General features: G+C 37.2%; 5 non-coding genes and 1 pseudogene across 5 annotated transcripts; all 6 read right to left on the reverse strand.

Moving 5' to 3' along the window:
* Positions 1-5,308: 5,308 nt before the first annotated feature.
* Positions 5,309-5,427, reverse strand: LOC133326473 (5S ribosomal RNA; annotated as a pseudogene).
* Positions 5,428-5,835: 408 nt separating this feature from the next.
* LOC133326472 (5S ribosomal RNA) lies at positions 5,836-5,954 on the reverse strand. Its single transcript, XR_009754190.1, has one exon. It is a non-coding gene; the product is annotated as a 5S ribosomal RNA (ribosomal RNA).
* A 2,308-nt stretch (positions 5,955-8,262) lies between these two features.
* LOC133326476 (5S ribosomal RNA) lies at positions 8,263-8,381 on the reverse strand. The gene has a single exon (XR_009754193.1). It is a non-coding gene; the product is annotated as a 5S ribosomal RNA (ribosomal RNA).
* A 407-nt stretch (positions 8,382-8,788) lies between these two features.
* On the reverse strand, positions 8,789-8,907 carry LOC133326474 (5S ribosomal RNA). Its single transcript, XR_009754191.1, has one exon. It is a non-coding gene; the product is annotated as a 5S ribosomal RNA (ribosomal RNA).
* A 407-nt stretch (positions 8,908-9,314) lies between these two features.
* On the reverse strand, positions 9,315-9,433 carry LOC133326475 (5S ribosomal RNA). Its single transcript, XR_009754192.1, has one exon. It is a non-coding gene; the product is annotated as a 5S ribosomal RNA (ribosomal RNA).
* A 410-nt stretch (positions 9,434-9,843) lies between these two features.
* LOC133326477 (5S ribosomal RNA) lies at positions 9,844-9,962 on the reverse strand. Its single transcript, XR_009754194.1, has one exon. It is a non-coding gene; the product is annotated as a 5S ribosomal RNA (ribosomal RNA).
* Positions 9,963-19,887: the final 9,925 nt, after the last annotated feature.

The raw sequence follows: 19,887 nt of genomic DNA on the forward strand, positions 1-19,887 counted from the left end.
AACCCTAAATTGGTATAAAGGGCGGCCAGGAACTGTAAATGCCGTATATGCTTTGCTTTCGTCGTCCAATTCTATCTGCCAAAAGGCGTATTTTAAGTCGACGCTGCTAATATAATACGTCTTATCTATCCTACTGAATATACCATCGATGTTTTGGAGGGGGTAAGCGTCCTTCACTGTCAATTTATTTAAATTTCTAGCATCTAAACAAAAACGATTCTTTTCTGGCTTACGGACTATGGTGGTCCTATTACTCCAGGGACTTTCACTCTCCTCTATTACATTCAATCGCAACATATTATCTACCTCCTGATATACAATTTCTTGCACAGCAGGTGATATCGGGTAATGGCGGTCCTTGACCGGTTGTGCACCGTCAACCAATTTGATGATATGCTTTCCAAACTTGTTTTACCTAGCCCCCTTTCTTCAAACGTATAAAAATTCTTTACAACCTCGTCTAATCGTTGCTGTTGCTCTTGTGATAATTCGTGAGGATTCAATTTATAAGCTTCTCCCTCAACCATGTCCTTTTAAAAATGTTCTATATTTATATCCTCGACAGGAATTATTTCGGGGGCCAAATGGTACATTTTCCAAAAATTTACACCCAGATAAACTTGCTGTTCTAAATCTGGACATAAATATAACACAATTTAATTTTCAACGTTTTTGTACTTTATAGGTAATATAATTTTGCAGATTATTCTATGTTGATTTCCAGCAGCGGTTTTGACGTTAGAATATAAAGGGGTAATTTCTTTCCCCACCCTTTCTACAAATTCCCTGCACCCTTTTCCCAATAAGCTTACTGAGGCCCCGGAATCTAATAGACCTTTCAATGGGATGCCCTCGATTTCAACATCTGTAAATTGCCTGGGATCTTTATGACAGTCAGTTCTTCTTATGCCTTCGACAATTGATTTAAAGTTTTTTCTTTTATTTATAAATTTTTGTCGGACTTTAGGGATTTTCTTCCGCTCTTCTTCCCCAAATATTCTATCCCTTATTTTATCATAATTCTTCTGGTATCTGATGCCGAATTTTAGCGTAAGATACGTTTTCATTTAAATTCTTTAATTCATTATTGGCATCATTGTTTTTAGATTCATCATAATTAGTTAATATTTTTGCTTCTTGGGATTTCAAGTCGGACGCGGGCTCCCCTCTCTCACCACGCCCCTGTTCCCGTTTCCCTGTTGACAAATGCTACATCTTGGAGTAGTCGTTCCAGGGTTGCCACATTTGTAACAGAACAACGACCTTACAGTTGCCTCACAATCTCGAAACCCATGACCAGTCTTCCTACAGTTCCAACACATTAGCTGGGGGTTAGTCTTCCTCACATATTGATTCATAGATATCTCATCTATCTCCTGATCAACATTTTGTGGTCCAGACACTGAGTCCATCTCTTCGCATATTTCGCTCACTTGCCTCATCGGTCGAGAAGTCACAAAAGCTTGCATATTCTCACGTCTCAAGAAATTCCTTTCAGCTTCATTACATTCAATCCTGAGCTGCTCTACGGATGAAACCTGCATTGGATAAACAATCCTGCCGATAATTTCTCTTATATTCTTTTTCATGATTTTTATCATATCAAAATCGGATATGGGTTGAACCAATTTGGATCTAATTTGACCCATATTGTGGAAAAAGTTATCGACGGATTCGTTTGGCTGTTGTTTCCTCTGCGCTAGGTCCGTAAGTATCTCGAAATTTGACCTTGAGGATTGATACTGGCTTAAGAGGCTATATTTCAGCTCATGCCAATCATGGAATCTGTGGGTTTTCTGGAATAGCCAGTACCACGATTCAGCTCTACCGGAGACCAAAAGAGGGAAATCTCGGATAACTTCAGGCCAAGGGATACCATATTGACTCTGATAATACTCTAACCGGTATACAAATTCCTCAACACCTAAACCGTTAATCCATCAAACGTTAAGCCCAGTTTGTTAATACGGACTGGATTAACTTCTTTCCTATAATCTACCGGGGTTAATCTACTTTGTGGAACATTAATGCCTATTTGACCTGTAGTGCCATTTGTTTGTGTTGTTGGAACTTGTTCCGCCCCGCCTTGAACTATATTCGTATTTACTTCTTGATTGTTCATGCCTCTAACAAGGTTATTTAGTGTTGAAGTCAGTTCTCCCAATGTTTTACGAATATCACTCATTTCATTTTGAACTGACTGTACAGAGGATTCCAGCACAGTTAATTGATCTTGGTTGGGACCATTTCGTTGAGGTTCAGTATTACCTGTAGCGGTTTGTAAAAATACGGGTCCTATTGAGTTCGAAACGGGTGGTCTAGCATTTATAGTTTGGGACAGATCCCTAAAGTGAATATCGCCTGATTGATTTTCTTCAGCCATTGCTGGTAGAGAACTTTCTTTCTTCCTCTTTTCTTTTGTAGTATCTATAGTTCGATTCAAGTCAAAAATCGCGGTTCTATCTCTTTTCCTATTTTTAACTTGTTCATTAAAGTTCATTACACCTGTCTACTCTAAATTAATTATTTCAGTCTATTACTATTTTAAATTAAATACTAAATTAAATACAAACAAAAGAAAACTGCCATACTTCAAATAGACATAAACTACACTACAACATCGCCACATACATTCACAAAACACCTTGCCAGCTTGGCTTTGTAAGCCGCCCTCCCTACCATGATCATCCTTTCCATTATCCTTCCGATGACCCCTAATTCCGCTCCATTTCACACCACTAACTCACCTCATTTCCCCTCCTCCTTATTCAATCAGAACACCATTTTTTTATATCTACATACAAAGTCACATAATTATTATATTACTTTTAAACCTAGCTACAAATATTCTCTTATGATTATGGTATGTAATACTAAATATAAAGTTACTCAAATAAAATTGGAAAATAACAAAAAAAATATTAAATTAAATCTGTATATTAAATGGGTTACAAATCTGTAAACAAAATCCCCATATACGAGGAGTAAAACGAACGGTCTATTAGACCACAAATCCAATTTGAATTCAAATAAAATCGGGAACCAAATAGACGTTTCTTTAGAACCCACATATATCGTTGACCCCAACGAATCAATCCCAGACAGGCCTATTCAGTCAAGCCGTTTCCTAAAAGATTCCTAATAGAGCTCTATTGGTATGTTTTAGTGTCTTTTATGTGGTTTCTATAGGGGTAATCTGGTCGTGTATTATGAATCCAATTAGTTAAAAAAAAACAATTATTTACTAGAGCACTTAAAATAATATAAAAATATAGCAAATACAAAATAACAGTTAATACAAATACATATAATCTTAATAAAATAGTCAGGTATAAAAAAATTATGTAACATCGTCCATGAATTTTTAAGGTTGATTAATGTAATACCAGCAGGGCTTTTGCCGAAATATAAAAATGGCCGGAAAATAAAAATGGCCGGAAAATGCAAATTGCCGGAAGATACAAATGGCCGGATACTAAAAAAATGATGGTTTTTCCGATTGTTGTGTCGTCACAGATCGATTTGCCGAATAAGTTTCTGTGGTAGCTACGTCATCCAGACCGCTATTTTATTGAAATGTCGTGCTTAATCTTATACACCACAGATTTTTATTTCGGTGCTGAGGGGTTTTTATTAATGCGTATTTGGATTCTTGTTTCTGTTTTTTATATAAGAATTCCCTCTCCCAGCAATGTTGTTGTGATGCTGGTTATTATATTCCGGAGAATAGGGGTACATATAAATATTTTATTTTGGTTTGATCCTACCTTATCCCGTGGGACTGTGCCTTATATTACCAACTCCTATTTTCTGGGTTTGGTTTATCCTCTTTTTTTCACTTTTATTGGAGGCCAGTAGTGTATGTGGTGCCTAATGACGGATATAATAACTAAATTACTTGGCATTCGTAAGGATGTGTTATTTTAACTTACGTTAACATACGCTCGTTATCCATTTTCATACACTTTTGTTTAATTGTATAGGCAACTAAAAGGCGATCATCTCCAGCGGGAATCTACACACCACAGCGAAATATCACATTAAACTCTATTTTTCGTTTTTCACAAGACAGTGTTATCTAATTACCTTAACTATTTATTTTAAAAGTTTGTTCACTAACAATGGTACTTTTTCCTTAACAGAACGAATCCTCACTAACAGAACTCACTCAGCACTAACTTATTCAACTACTAAATCTTTCGTTGCGGGTCATGCTATTTATAAGCTCGGCTTATCCTGGAATATTTCCAACCCAGACATCTTAGTACTGAAAATAAAGTTTTGCGGCATACATTTAACTCCTTTTCTCCGGTGGAGCATACAGATTGTTGCACCAAATCATACATCGTTTATCCTTTTCTATCATCAGACATTTCCCCTTAGCTCAACATTTCTGTTACTACCGTTTTTTTAAGTCCGACATTTCAAAAATTTAAAAGATTCCGACATTTTCTAAGTCTACCTTAGTGTCATCTACCCTACTTGCTTGCACTCACTGCAATTCATTTTGGTTTTATGAATGAATCAGGTTCCACAGTAGTAATGTGGTTGGCAATGCGGGTAATGTACTGTCAGCTGTTTTGATGGTTTATATTCAATAAAAAAAATTTCTTTCAACGCAGCAGACACGTTTTTGGTTTGGGTTTTTAGTTTTTATTTTGTTTTTATTCATGCTTTCTCTAATTAATCTATTTTTCTTTTTTTCAGATGCTGTTCCTCGGTATTTGGATAACACTTGTACATGACCGGACGCGGTTGGACAGATTTTTAGTGGGAAACCACCGAAGAATCTCTTGGCCGCGGGGGACATGAACATTGTTGTCCAAATGTACCATAATTGTATTGCATGAGGGTTCGGGGTTAGTCGTGGCAAAACCCGGTCGCAAAGGAGCCTGCCCTGCCATTATGGATGGTTTCCAAAAGGGTCATCCCAACGATATATATGACAAAAAAAAATTGCAAACAATGAAACTAACCCCCTCCCCCTCATAATCTGCTAACCCTAATTGATCATTTTGTGGACGAGGCGGGTCATGCAAGGCATTACCATGACCTGCCAAACCGGAATCGTCCATTAAGTTACCACCCCAACTTTACCGTATCATGGGAGCTGGTGGAAATATGTGGTTTTGTGACCGCCACACAGGCGAAAGGGTCACCCCCTAAGGACCCTCCACGCAATTTTTTTTTTGTGCTTTGATGGAGGACTTGGTCATCGGCATGCCTTCGCAACAAACCCTAAACAAATGTATTGGACAACCTTAAAAAAATATTTTTTAATATAAAAAATAATAAAAAAGTTGGACGATGCCAACAACACACGGTGTTCCCAAGCGGTCCCCCATCTAAGTACTAACCGCGCCCGACGCTGCCTAATTTCGGTGATCGGACGAGAACCGATGTACTCAGCGTGGTATGGTCGTTGGCAAAGAAGCATAGTTTGTTTTGCTTCATATGCCTGTTTGTGAGTGCTATTTAAAACAAAGTTGTTTGTATAGTGAACACACACACAAACCAATAAGCAAGCAATCGTTTGTTAGTTTTGATTAAGCAAGAATATTCCTTTTATAATTAAAGGAAACTTGAAAATTTTTTTTAACTATTTTTCATTAACTTGCGTAAAATGTCAATAGAAAATACATATTTTTCATTTATTTTTCAAATTAAATGAAAATAATTGGCATTTTCATACGTTTTTTGGAGTATAATTTTTTGCCAAAATAAAGGTGAAAATGCTTCTATTTTCTACATTTTTGAAGTAAAACCTAAACAAGTGTATTGGACAACCTTAAAAAAATATTTTTTAATATAAAAAATAATAAAAAAGTTGGACGATGCCAACAACACGCGGTGTTCCCAAGCGGTCCCCCATCTAAGTACTAACCGCGCCCGACGCTGCTTAATTTCGGTGATCGGACGAGAACCGATGTACTCAGCGTGGTATGGTCGTTGGCAAAGAAGCATAGTTTGTTTTGCTTCATATGCCTGTTTGTGAGTGCTATTTAAAACAAAGTCGTTTGTATAGTGAACACACACACAAACCAATAAGCAAGCAATCGTTGTTGTTGTTGTAGCAGTTTATATGTATTTAATGTTTCCTGTTATGTTTCCTCCAGTTCTGTCTCCAGATTTAGGAATGCAGCTACCTCCACTGGCTGTACCACAAAAATCTTCCGGAGTAAGGTGAGTAGGTTTGGCTGGGCAATTGAACAAGTGCAGTGTGGTATGAGGGCCTGTACCACATGCTGGACAGACATCCTACACCTGGTCATCAATCCGTGCCCAATACGAATTGAGCCGACTGCACCATCCAGAACGTAATTGAGCCAAAACTACTCTGGTTTGTCTGGGCAGCTGACGTTCTTCAGCTGCTATGGGTGGGGGGTGAGCTCCGAGGACGGCATTCACTTTGTAACCGTTCAGCGCTGCGGCTACTGCGTCTGTATGAATGCCATTCAGACCCGCTCGATAGGCAACTTGATCTAGAGTCTCCCTTTTGTATCGTTGGACCTCTCTCTCTAGATCATGCAGATCCTTCCTGACACGCCTGGGCGGGGGAGTCCTATCCACCATGTAATGGTTGGGATGATCGTCCATGAAACACCCAAGCAGGTACTGCAACGAAAGCATATTGCTATGCTGACGTACGGGAAGGATCTTCGTCTCCTCATGAAGATGGTCCACTGGTGTCATGAGAAGGCACCCTGTCGCTGTCCTCAGGGCGGCATTCTCCAACCATCTATTCCACTTGTGCTCCGCGACTAATCTGCTGACCTCCAACGTGAGTTCCCTGACCCTGGGATCTGCTGGGTTAGATCGACGGAGCTCAAAACGCTCGTTTGCCAGACCAACTGCTTCTGCTGGGAAATTGTGTCTCATCTCGGGTATTCGACCAGCAGGTATAAATCTAGCAGCTGCAGCAGTGATGATGCCTCGGAATTTCCTTTCTGCTACCCGTACATCAGAAGGAATGGAAAGTTCTCTGAAGCGTTGGTTGGTGAACTCTCTGAATCCTTGCCAGTTAGCTTTCCTATGGCTAAGGAAAGTGCGGCGTTCAGAGATGACGAAGTCGGGCGGCCTGCTGATGGAGACGATTATGGGGAGATGGTCTGATCCAAGAGAAATGACGGGCTGCCAGCTGACGTCATTTATCAGACCCGGTGTCACCGGGTCTCCATCAGCAGACCGTCTGGCGAACTGTGACACTCTCCCCTTATTCTGGTGGGGGCATCCTCATTTACCGTGCGAAACGTGGAGCTATCATTTTGCTATGCCAGCACTGATCCCCTCTGGTCATTACCTAGGACGGAATGCCACAACTCATGGTGGGCATTGAAGTCCCCTAGCACCAGGCGGTTATTGCCCTCCAATAGAAAACTAATGTTGGGCAAATAACGCGGTTCACAGCTGTTAATCGGCGGTATATACACGTTAAGCACCTCTACCTCGGCAGTACCACATTTAACTGCTACCCCCATACATTCCATGTATGGGTCACTAGAGTCAAGCTCAAGCGAGATAGGCCTGTATTGAACAAAGTGGTGTATAAGGAATGCTAGGCCTCCACCTCCACTTCTGGTGCGATCCTTCCTCAGAACGTTGTAACCATCACAACGCTGTAGGCTACAATTTTCATTGAGCTTGGTTTCCTGCACCGCTGCGACCAAAATATTCTTCCGATTCATGAAATCCACCATCTCATCTATTTTTCCTCGGAAACCGTTGCAATTAAATTGCAGAAACGATTCACTATCAGGGGTGGGAACAGCAACGTGCGGTGTTAAGTGCTGCATACTTGGTTGCTGTTCAGGAGACAGCGGTGGAGTTCCGTACTCCGACGAAGAAGACGACGACGTAGACGAAGACTCACTGGGGATTGCGCTGTCGCAACACGAGGCGACGTAATCCCTATCGCTGTAATCTCACACCAAACATATATATGTTTGGTCAAGCAATCGTTTGTTAGTTTTGATTAAGCAAGAATATTCCTTTTATAATTAAAGGAAACTTGAAAAAAATTTTTTAACTATTTTTCATTAACTTGCGTAAAATGTCAATAGAAAATACATATTTTTCATTTATTTTTCAAATTAAATGAAAATAAATGGCATTTTCATACGTTTTTTGGAGTATAATTTTTTTGCCAAAATAAAGGTGAAAATGCTTCTATTTTCTTCATTTTTGAAGTAAAACCTAAACAAATGTATTGGACAACCTTAAAAAATATTTTTTAATATAAAAAATAAAAAAAAAGTTGGACGATGCCAACAAAACGCGGTGTTCCCAAGCGGTCCCCCATCTAAGTACTAACCGCGCCCAACGCTGCTTAATTTCGGTGATCGGACGAGAACCGATGTACTCAGCGTGGTATGGTCGTTGGCAAAGAAGCATAGTTTGTTTTGCTTCATATGCCTGTTTGTGAGTGCTATTTAAAACAAAGTCGTTTGTATAGTGAACACACACACAAACCAATAAGCAAGCAATCGTTTGTTAGTTTTGATTAAGCAAGAATATTCCTTTTATAATTAAAGGAAACTTGAAAAAAAAATTTAACTATTTTTCATTAACTTGCGTAAAATGTCAATAGAAAATACATATTTTTCATTTATTTTTCAAATTAAATGAAAATAAATGGCATTTTCATACGTTTTTGGAGTATAAGTTTTTGCCAAAATAAAGGTGAAAATGCTTCTATTTTCTTCATTTTTGAAGTAAAACCTAAACAAATGTATTGGACAACCTTAAAAAAATATTTTTTAATATAAAAAATAATAAAAAAGTTGGACGATGCCAACAACACGCGGTGTTCCCAAGCGGTCCCCCATCTAAGTACTAACCGCGCCCGACGCTGCTTAATTTCGGTGATCGGACGAGAACCGATGTACCCAGCGTGGTATGGTCGTTGGCAAAGAAGCATAGTTTGTTTTGCTTCATATGCCTGTTTGTGAGTGCTATTTAAAACAAAGTCGTTTGTATAGTGAACACACACACAAACCAATAAGCAAGCAATCGTTTGTTAGTTTTGATTAGGCAAGAATATTCCTTTTATAATTAAAGTAAACTTGAAAAAAAATTTTAACTATTTTTCATTAACTTGCGTAAAATGTCAATAGAAAATACATATTTTTCATTTATTTTTCAAATTAAATGAAAATAAATAGCATTTTCATACGTTTTTGGAGTACAATTTTTTGCCAAAATAAAGGTGAAAATGCTTGTATTTTCTTCATTTTTGAAGTAAAACCCAAACAAATGTATTGGACAACCTTAAAAAAATATTTTTTAATATAAAAAATAATAAAAAAGTTGGACGATGCCAACAACACGCGGTGTTCCCAAGCGGTCCCCCATCTAAGTACTAACCGCGCCCGACGCTGCTTAATTTCGGTGATCGGACGAGAACCGATGTACTCAGCGTGGTGTGGTCGTTGGCAAAGAAGCATAGTTTGTTTTGCTTCATATGCCTGTTTGTGAGTGCTATTTAAAACAAAGTCGTTTGTATAGTGAACACACACACAAACCAATAAGCAAGCAATCGTTTGTTAGTTTCGATTAAGCAAGAATATTCCTTTTATAATTAAAGGAAATATGTAAAAAATATTTTTTAACTATTTTTCATTAACTTGCGTAAAATGTCATTAGAAAATACATATTTTTCATTTATTTTTCAAATTAAATGAAAATAAATAGCATTTTCATACGTTTTTGGAGTATAATTTTTTGCCAAAATAAAGGTGAAAATGCTTGTATTTTCTTCATTTTTGAAGTAAAACCCAAACAAATGTATTGGACAACCTTAAAAAAATATTTTTTAATATAAAAAATAATAAAAAAGTTGGACGATGCCAACAACACGCGGTGTTCCCAAGCGGTCCCCCATCTAAGTATTAACCGCGCCCGACGCTGCTTAATTTCGGTGATCGGACGAGAACCGATGTACTCAGCGTGGTATGGTCGTTGGCAAACAAGCATAGTTTGTTTTGCTTCATATGCCTCAGATTCAGATTTTATTTCCAGAATTCATTTGTTTACATAAGTTTCTTAAATCTAATACATAACATTACAAGTTTCTCCTTACAGCTTAAGCTTTTTCAAGGAATATAATAATAATTAAATAATAGTATATAAAGGAAGATCAGCCCATATTTCAATTAATATTAATTTTGACTTCGTCAATCTTTGTTTTTTAAGAGTAAACAAGAAAAGGAATAAAACTTGTTTTTATTAATATTATTATATTAAAACTTACAAACTAGAGATAGCTAACCTAAATTACTTACAAACTACTATTTACACTATATACAACTATTTACAAATACTGTTCAGTACTATACACTAAATCTTCTAGATTATAGGTACCATATCTTTTATTATAGTATATAATTGTACCATTTTCATTGTATAACATATTATTTTCATTAAGGTGTGTTAGGCACATTGGTGATAAATGACCATCATTTCGAATATATCGTATGAATAACTCTTCATCTATTATACCGTTTTTAATTAGAGTGTTATCGTGCGTATTGCAGACACTAATCATTTTTAAAGCTAAATCTGTCATGAACTTATCTATTCTTTTAATTTTACTTTTATTGTACAACTGACTTCTCGATGGCGATATATAGCGACCATCATCTGTTTTTTTGGTCTTCATATTTAGACAATAAGAAAGCATTTTTCTTTCAAAAATCCTTAACTTTTCCATCTGACGCGATGATATGTCGAACCAAATAGGGAATGCATACGCTACCATAGGTCTGATAAGCTGTTTGTACATACACATTTTAATGTGTGTACTTAGCCCTCTTTTCCGAGATAAAACTTGCGCAATTTTGTGAAAACCTGTCTTGCTTTTTCTTAAAATATATTCAATATGTCTTGAAAATGTGTAATTTTCCTGTATTAATATACCTAAATATTTAAGTTCTGATACGGTTTCTATGTTTTGTCCACCTATATTTATTGATGGTTTAAATTTTCTGCAGTTTTTATATATTTTTTTCTTTTTTCCCCTAATAATTATTGTTTTACATTTATCTACATTGAGCTTTAATTTCCACGTTGTAAAATATTCATGAAGTATATCGATGTATTCATTGATTTTGTTTTGGGCAATTTTTGCCCTTGGATGTGTGGCTGCAATGAGGATATCATCAGCAAATGTTATTAATAATTGCCCGCTTTCAGGCTGAGGAATATCTGCTAAATACAAATTATAAAGAATCGGACCAAGAACAGAGCCTTGTGGTACACCTGATTTTATTATATGTGAACTAGATTTAGCATTTTCAACTTGAACTGAAAATGATCTGTCACTAAGATAGTTTTTTATCAATCTTGTCAATGCATTGTGAAAATTATAGATTTCATCCATTTTTTGTATGATACCAGCCTGCCACACTGTATCAAAAGCCTTTTCGAAATCTAAACTTACTGCTATTGTTGCACTACGATTATTGAATCCTTTTGTTTACATAATTCATTTGTTTACATAAGTTTCTTAAATCTAATACATAACATTACAAGTTTCTCCTTACAGTTTAAGCGTTTTCAAGAAATATATTAATAATTAAATAATAGTATATAAAGGAAGATCAGCCCATATTTCAATTAATATTAATTTTGACATCGTCAATCTTTGTTTTTTAAGAGTAAACAAGAAAAGGAATAAAACTTGTTTTTATTAATATTATTATAATATTAAAACTTACAAACTAGAGATAACTAACCTAAATTACTTACAAACTACTATTTACACTATATACAACTATTTACAAATACTGTTCAGTACTATACACTAAATCTTCTAGATTATAGGTACCATATCTTTTATTATAGTATATAATTGTACCATTTTCATTGTATAACATATTATGTTCATTAAGGTGTGTTAGGCACATTGGTGATAAATGACCATCATTTCGAATATATCGTATGAATAACTCTTCATCTATTATACCGTTTTTAATTAGAGTGTTATCGTGCGTATTGCAGACACTAATCATTTTTAAAGCTAAATCTGTCATGAACTTATCTATTCTTTTAATTTTACTTTTATTGTACAACTGACTTCTAGATGGCGATATATAGCGACCATCATCTGTTTTTTTGGTCTTCATATTTAGACAATAAGAAAGCATTTTTCTTTCAAAAATCCTTAACTTTTCCATCTGACGCGATGATATGTCGAACCAAATAGGGAATGCATACGCTACCATAGGTCTGATAAGCTGTTTGTACATACACATTTTAATGTGTGTACTTAGCCCTCTTTTCCGAGATAAATCTTGCGCAATTTTGTGAAAACCTGTCTTGCTTTTTCTTAAAATATATTCAATATGTCTTGAAAATGTGTAATTTTCCTGTATTAATATACCTAAATATTTAAGTTCTGATACGGTTTCTATGTTTTGTCCACCTATATTTATTGATGGTTTAAATTTTCTGCAGTTTTTATATATTTTTTTCTTTTTTCCCCTAATAATTATTGTTTTACATTTATCTACATTGAGCTTTAATTTCCACGTTGTAAAATATTCATGAAGTATATCGATGTATTCATTGATTTTGTTTTGGGCAATTTTTGCCCTTGGGTGTGTGGCTGCAATGAGGATATCATCAGCAAATGTTATTAATAATTGCCCGCTTTCAGGCTGAGGAATATCTGTTAAATACAAATTATAAAGAATCGGACCAAGAACAGAGCCTTGTGGTACACCTGATTTTATTATATGTGAACTAGATTTAGCATTTTCAACTTGAACTGAAAATGATCTGTCACTAAGATAGTTTTTTTATCAATCTTGTCAATGCATTGTGAAAATTATAGATTTCATCCATTTTTTGTATGATACCAGCCTGCCACACTGTATCAAAAGCCTTTTCGAAATCTAAACTTACTGCTATTGTTGCACTACGATTATTGAATCCTTTGGAAATTTTATTGGAGAGTGCCAGGAGAGCATGTGTTGTTGACAACCCTTTCCTGAATCCAAACTGAAAATCTTTTAAGATGTTTTCGTTTTCTATGTGTTGATTAATATTTTCTAAAAGAAAAATTTCAAAAAGTTTGCCCACATTTGAGAGCAGCGATATTGGTCTATAGCTTATGGCAGACGTGGGGTCTTTACCAGGTTTTAATACGGGTATAATTTTAGCTATTTTCCATTTTTTTGGAAAATATCCAATATTTAGACATTGATTGAACAATATTGCTAAACAACCCCAATGCCTGTTGTCAATTTTTTTCAGAATAAAGTTGGGAATTCCGTCTTCTCCACTACTTTTTTTGCTATTAAGGTTGCGTAGCGCTATGCCAATGTTTTCTGATTTAATTAATTTAATACATCCTCTTGTATTATTGGTACCGTCAGCTAGGGTGTTTTCATTGAAGTTATATAGAGGAGTATGAGGTTCAGCCTCTGCTGTGTCAGGAAAATTAATTTGAATTTTGGAATAAACTTCGGCTATCATGTCTGCCTTTTCTTTATTATCGGAAACTTTAATATTTTGGTCAGTTTTAAGGTCAACTATTTTCCGGTCTACTGCACCACAAAAGTTCTTGATCTTTTTGAACATATCACCATTTGGTTTAATGTTCATTAATTTGTTTGAATAATAATCATCTTCAAAGATCCTTATCTTTTCCTGGATTATTTTGTCAATTCTTTTAATGGTTGATGTCAATGTGTTGTAATCATCAAGATTGGTGATCCTAAACCTTCGTCGTCTTAAATTTTTCTTTTGTCTAATCAGATCTAATATGTCATTTGGAAGTTCCGCTAGTATTCCATTTGTAGGTTGGAATTTTCTCATGCTGTTTTCCATAGCATTAGTTATGATTTCAGTGAGAGTATTAACTTCGTCATCTATTTCTTGTGTAGTAGCATTTCTGTTTATTGGCAATTTAAGTCTATGTTTTTGTTCGTTAATAATATTGTTAAATGTATTTTTATTAAAACTATTGTAATCATACCTACTATCAACTATTCGACGAACAAGTCTATTAGATATAACCCTAATTAAAATTGCCTTATGGTCAGAGTCATAATCTAAGGTCTCAACACATCTACTTGGGTCTGCTGACATTATCCCTATATTTGTTGATGTTATAAATATATCTATGTAAGATTGAGTACTATAGCAACATCTGGTTGCTTCATTTGTAGGCCTTATTAATAGATTTGGTGAGGTGTCTAGCCACTCACACAAAACTCGACCACTTGTGTTTGTACAATTTCCACCCCATAATGGGTGCTTGGCATTAAGGTCCGCTCCTATTACGGCTTCTTTATTACCTATTATATTATTAAGATTTGCGAGATCTATGTCTCTTAAGGTTTCATTTGGTCTCTTATAGAGCGCCATGATGATCATGTCGTTATAATGACTAAACAGTTTCACTACTGTACCTTCAATTTCACCTAAGTTTACATGTATTCGCTCTCCCTTGATCCAGCTCTTTATAAGTATCACAGTTCCTCCCCCACGACTACCCATCCTATCCTGTCTATATGTTGTATAATTATTTACTTCAAATTTATTTCTATGTGATAATTTATGTTCAGCTATTAATAAAATATCGGGATTATGCTCTTTTATAAATAAATGTAGGTAGTGTCTTTTTTGACGAGATACCACTGAATTTGCATTTACAAATACCATTTTTAAATTAGTCATTAATTCTTAATTCAAATAAAAGTCCAAACATTGCATGGGCATCTTAGCATATTCATTAATTTTTTTAAGTACTGTAAGCATGTCTTTACCTATGTATTTCTTACAATCATCATTAAATAATTCAAAAGCATTACCACTCACTTTGGATATTGGGGCTTTTGCATAAGTATTTGTTTTTGTTACATTAGCGTACGAAATGTTTGCACTATATGTAGGTGCTTTTTCCTGTTGAGAAATTTGGTATCTTACCGGCTTATGTTTCAATTGATTTTCTTCAAGTCGTTTCCGTGTAGGACAATTTTTGTCACTGGCAACATGACCGTCTGCACGACAGTTGACGCAGTGAACAGGGATCCCAATTGTTTTTACAACTTTCCCAGTTTCTGGGTCAGTAATAATAAGTTCTTTGTTATTTTCTTCCTTAGTTGGTATTGGACATTTTCCAGGCTCGTGATCGTACGGACATTTAAAACATCTTCGGGCCATGCTGCAGTTTGTTGCTGCATGTCCAAGACGTTGGCAATTGAGACAGCGTATTATGCCACTTCTCTTGTAATTTTCTATGCAAACTTTATTGCGTAGGATATATTGCTGCCTTTTAAAGGCTTTAATATCAGAATCGTTAGTCAGTTGTAAAATCCATTTGTCATTTTTTAATTTTAGAATTTTTATAATATTTACATTCATATTTTTATCTTTATAAAAATTATTATGTCTTCGACTTCATATGCCGATCATAATTTTGTAATCGTCAGTGTAATGGGTTTCTCACTTTTTAGTGAGTAGGTGTAGAACTTATATTTTAATTCTTTGAATAGATTACTGATTTTTGTGTGATCTTCATTTTTACTAATCTTCATTTTTACTAACTGTAAGTTTAATTTTGTTTTTATTTTTCACTTCAATTGTAAAGTTGTCATGTCCTATATGACGACTTACTTTATTGCCAATTTCTTTTATATTTGCATTATAAACATACAATTGGGGTGGGCTGATCTTACCTTTAGTACCGGTGGTTGTAGTAGGTTGAATATTCGTTGGTTCCTTGTTACAGCTTGGTACCAATTTCTGTCTTCTTTTTGGTGTTTTCTTGGATGGTTCCATCAATTTGTTGCGATGTTGCTGTTGCCCTTTTATTTATTGTTGCCTGTTGTTTCAATGTTGCCGGCATGTTTTGGAAAGTTGCAGAACTAAGTTGCTTAGATGTTGCAGTACTTTTACACAATGTTGCTTCCATTTCTTGGCATGTTGCTGTTCCTTGTTAACATGTTGCAAAGCTTTGTTGATATGTTTGATGATGTTGATTAGTTGTCTGTTGGCTACATGTAGCTTCCTCAGCCCAATCAGCATGTTCCATAAGATCTTCATCTGTTGTAATTTTACTCATTTGTTGTATGTTGTTTTTACTTGTTGTTATATTGGTTATTGTATTCATCTGTTTTTCATTTTCACAGTTTGTTGTTATTGTAAATTGTTGATTGTTTAAATGCATTTCTTAATATTTCATTTTCATTTTTAAGTTCTTTAATAAGGGCTTGCGATATTTCCCTGTCTTTCATAAGTTCATCTACTTGTGATTTAAGTTTCATTAGTTCATATTGGGAGTCAGAATCACTTCCACTATTTTTGGTTTTTCTTCTTTTTTATGTTTTTTCTTTGTGTCACCGTTTTCAGAAGTAACACTACAGTTGTCAGAAAAGTTTCCTGTGGACTCCATTTTACGCTTATCTCTTTTTTAGGACTTAGGCAAAATGCCTCGTCCAAAAGCTTGAAACAAAGTCTATGCTTACAATGACTGTAAATAGCCTGCAGAATATTTTTTTCTATTTTGGCACTTTAACTGTTGGCACAATCACTTTTTGAACTTTATTTCACTTCACAACACTGACTCTTTGTTTTGCTTCATATGCCTGTTTGTGTGTGCTATTTAAAACAAAGTCGTTTGTATAGTGAACACACACACACAAACCAATAAGCAAGCAATCGTTTGTTAGTTTTGATTAAGCAAGAATATTGCTTATATAATTAAAGGAAACTTGAAAAAAAAAATTAACTATTTTTCATTAACTTGTGTAAAATGTCATTAGAAAATACATATTTTTCATTTATTTTTCAAACTAAATGAAAATAAATGGCATTTTCATACGTTTTTGGGGTATAATTTTTTGCCAAAATAAAGGTGAAAATGCTTGTATTTTCTTCATTTTTGAAGTAAAACCTAAACAAATGTATTGGACAACCTTAAAAAAATATTTTTTAATATAAAAAATAATAAAAAAGTTGGACGATGCCAACAACACGCGGTGTTCCCAAGCGGTCCCCCATCTATGTACTAACCGCGTGGGGGTGGGTGGGGCAAAAAATAGTTTGTTTTTTTAATATAAAAAATAATAAAAAAGTTTATATGTATTGATGTTTCCTGATCCAACAACAGGACAAGTGCAGTGTGGCATTCACTTTGTAACGGCATTCACTTTGTAACCGTTCAGCGCTGCGGCTACTGCATCTGTATGAATGCCATTCAGACCCGCTCGATAGGCAACTTGATCTAGAGGCTCCCTTTTGTATCGTTGGACCTCTCTCTCTAGATCATGCAGATCCTTCCTGACACGCCTGGGCGGGGGAGTCCTATCCACCATGTAATGGTTGGGATGATCGTCCCTGAAACACCCAAGCAGGTACTGCAACGAAAGCATATTGCTATGCTGACGTACGGGAAGGATCTTCGTCTCCTCATGAAGATGGTCCACAGGTGTCATGAGGAGGCACCCTGTCGCTGTCCTCAGGGCGGCATTCTGACAGGTCTGAATATTTCTCCATTGCGTATCACTGGAATTCGCAGACCACACTGGAACCGCATAGCTAGCCACAGACCGACCTATCGCTTTGTAAGAGGTCAACAAGGTTTCCTTATCTGCGCCCCAAGTGCTGCCGGCAAGCGACTTGAGGACCTTGTTCCTACTTTTCAGCTTATCGCAGATAGCTGTGGTTTGCGCGGACGATTTGAACATGCTGTCAAATGTGACCCCGAGTATTTTGGGGTAGTTGGTGGTCGGAATTGTATGCCCCTCGACCTGCACATTCAACGGCATTCTCATCTCCGCAGTCCATGTGGTGAAAAGTGTGGCTGACGACTTCGAGGCGGATATTTTCATATTCCTCGCTTTGAAGAATGCTGCTAAATCGATGAGATATGCGTTCAACCTCACACATATGTCTTCAACAATGGGACCCGACGCCATAATCGTACAATCATCTGCATACGTACCGATTTCTATGCCGTCCGGAGGGCGTGGAATACCGGAAAGGTAGAGATTAAACAGTTCCGGAGAAATCACTCCACCTTGGGGAACTCCCTGTTTAACTCTACGGGGTTTGGACTTCTTGTTCCGGAACTCCACGTACGACTGGCGTCCACACATATAGTTGATTATCCAACGTTTCAAACTCGGCCGGAGGGAAGTGTTCTCAATGTCCTCAAACAGCGTGGCATGGCTGACAGTATCAAAGGCTTTTGATAGGTCAAGCGCTACCAACACTGTTCTATCGCACGGCCGGTTCTGGTTAAGTCCTCTACTTATATGCGTGGAAATGGCGTGCAACGCTGTTGTTGTACTATGTTGCTTACGGAATCCATGTTGATGATCCGCAACTGGATAGCTTTCTCTAATGCTGGGGAGGAGTAAAGCCTCAAGGGTCTTCGCTACTGGCGACAAAAGTGAAATCGGCCTGTACGATTCACCTTTCCTGGCATCCTTGCCCGGCTTCAGTAGCGGAACCACCCTGCCCATAGTCCAGGCTTCGGGGACGACGTGGGTGGCTATCGACAAGTTGAGGACGTTGCTCAAGTACTCGACTCCTGGCTCGTCCAGCTGCTTCAGCATACACATAGATATTCCATCTGGGCCCAACGTTTTAGATGACTTCGCGTTACGGATGACATATGCAACATCACCCATCGTAAACTGTGGTGGTACCTCCTCGGCTGGAAGAGATCTTATACGACGAAGTACTCTTCTCTTCGCCCTGTCGCTCTCGGGATGCTCGACAAACTGTCGGTTAAAATGACTTGCGCATCTCTTCGGATCAGGCACAGTTTCGTCGTTAAATGTGACTGAGGTCCTATCATCCTTTTTACCAGGGTTCGAAGAGAAATGACGGGCTGCCATCTGACGTCATTTATCAGACCCGGTGACACAATGGTTATATCTGGCGAACTGTGACACTCTCCCCTTATTCTGGTGGGGGCATCCTCATTTACCGTGCAAAACGTGGAGCTATCAATTTGCTCTGCCAGCACTGATCCCCTCTGGTCATTACCTAGGACGGAATGCCACAACTCATGGTGGGCATTGAAGTCCCCTAGCACCAGGCGGTTATTGCCCTCCAATAGAAAACTAATGTTGGGCAAATAACGCGGTTCACAGCTGTTAATCGGCGGTATATACACGTTAAGCACCTCTACCTCGGCAGTACCACATTTAACTGCTACCCCCATACATTCCATGTATGGGTCACTAGAGTCAAGCTCAAGCGAGATAGGCCTGTATTGAACAGAGTGGTGCATAAGGAATGCTAGGCCTCCACCTCCACTTCTGGTGCGATCCTTCCTCAGAACGTTGTAACCATCACAACGCTGTAGGCTACAATTTTCATTGAGCTTGGTTTCCTGCACCGCCGCGACCAAAATATTCTTCCGATTCATGAAATCCACTATCTCATCTATTTTTCCTCGGAGACCGTTGCAATTAAATTGCAGAAACGATGCACTATCAGGGGTGGGAACAGCAACGTGCGGTGTTAAGTGCTGCATACTTGGTTGCTGTTCAGGAGACTGCGGTGGAGTTCCGTACTCCGACGAAGAAGACGACGACGTAGACGAAGACTCACTGGGGATTGCGCTGTCGCAGCACGAGGCAACGTAATCCCTTTCGCTGTAATCTCGTAACCGGGCCAACCCGGAACAATTCCTGAAGTGCACCCACTCCCTGCACCCATTACATCTCACCGACACTGACCTGTGGTGAATGATGTTCTGGCAAACCGAACAGAACCACGGTCCGGGGTTTTGTTCGATCCCGGCACGGACCAAAAGAATCCGGAGCAAGCATTCCGGGATATGTTGCTCCCAAAACAGAAAAACAATACAAACATATATAACTGGGTTGGCAGCCGCTGGCCGAAATAAATCGGGTCAATCCGGTA

Source organism: Musca vetustissima, unplaced genomic scaffold, assembly GCF_032173495.1.
Source record: "Musca vetustissima isolate MV318-11 ecotype Yass unplaced genomic scaffold, APGP_CSIRO_Mvet_v1 utg203491, whole genome shotgun sequence".
NCBI lineage: Eukaryota > Metazoa > Arthropoda > Insecta > Diptera > Muscidae > Musca > Musca vetustissima.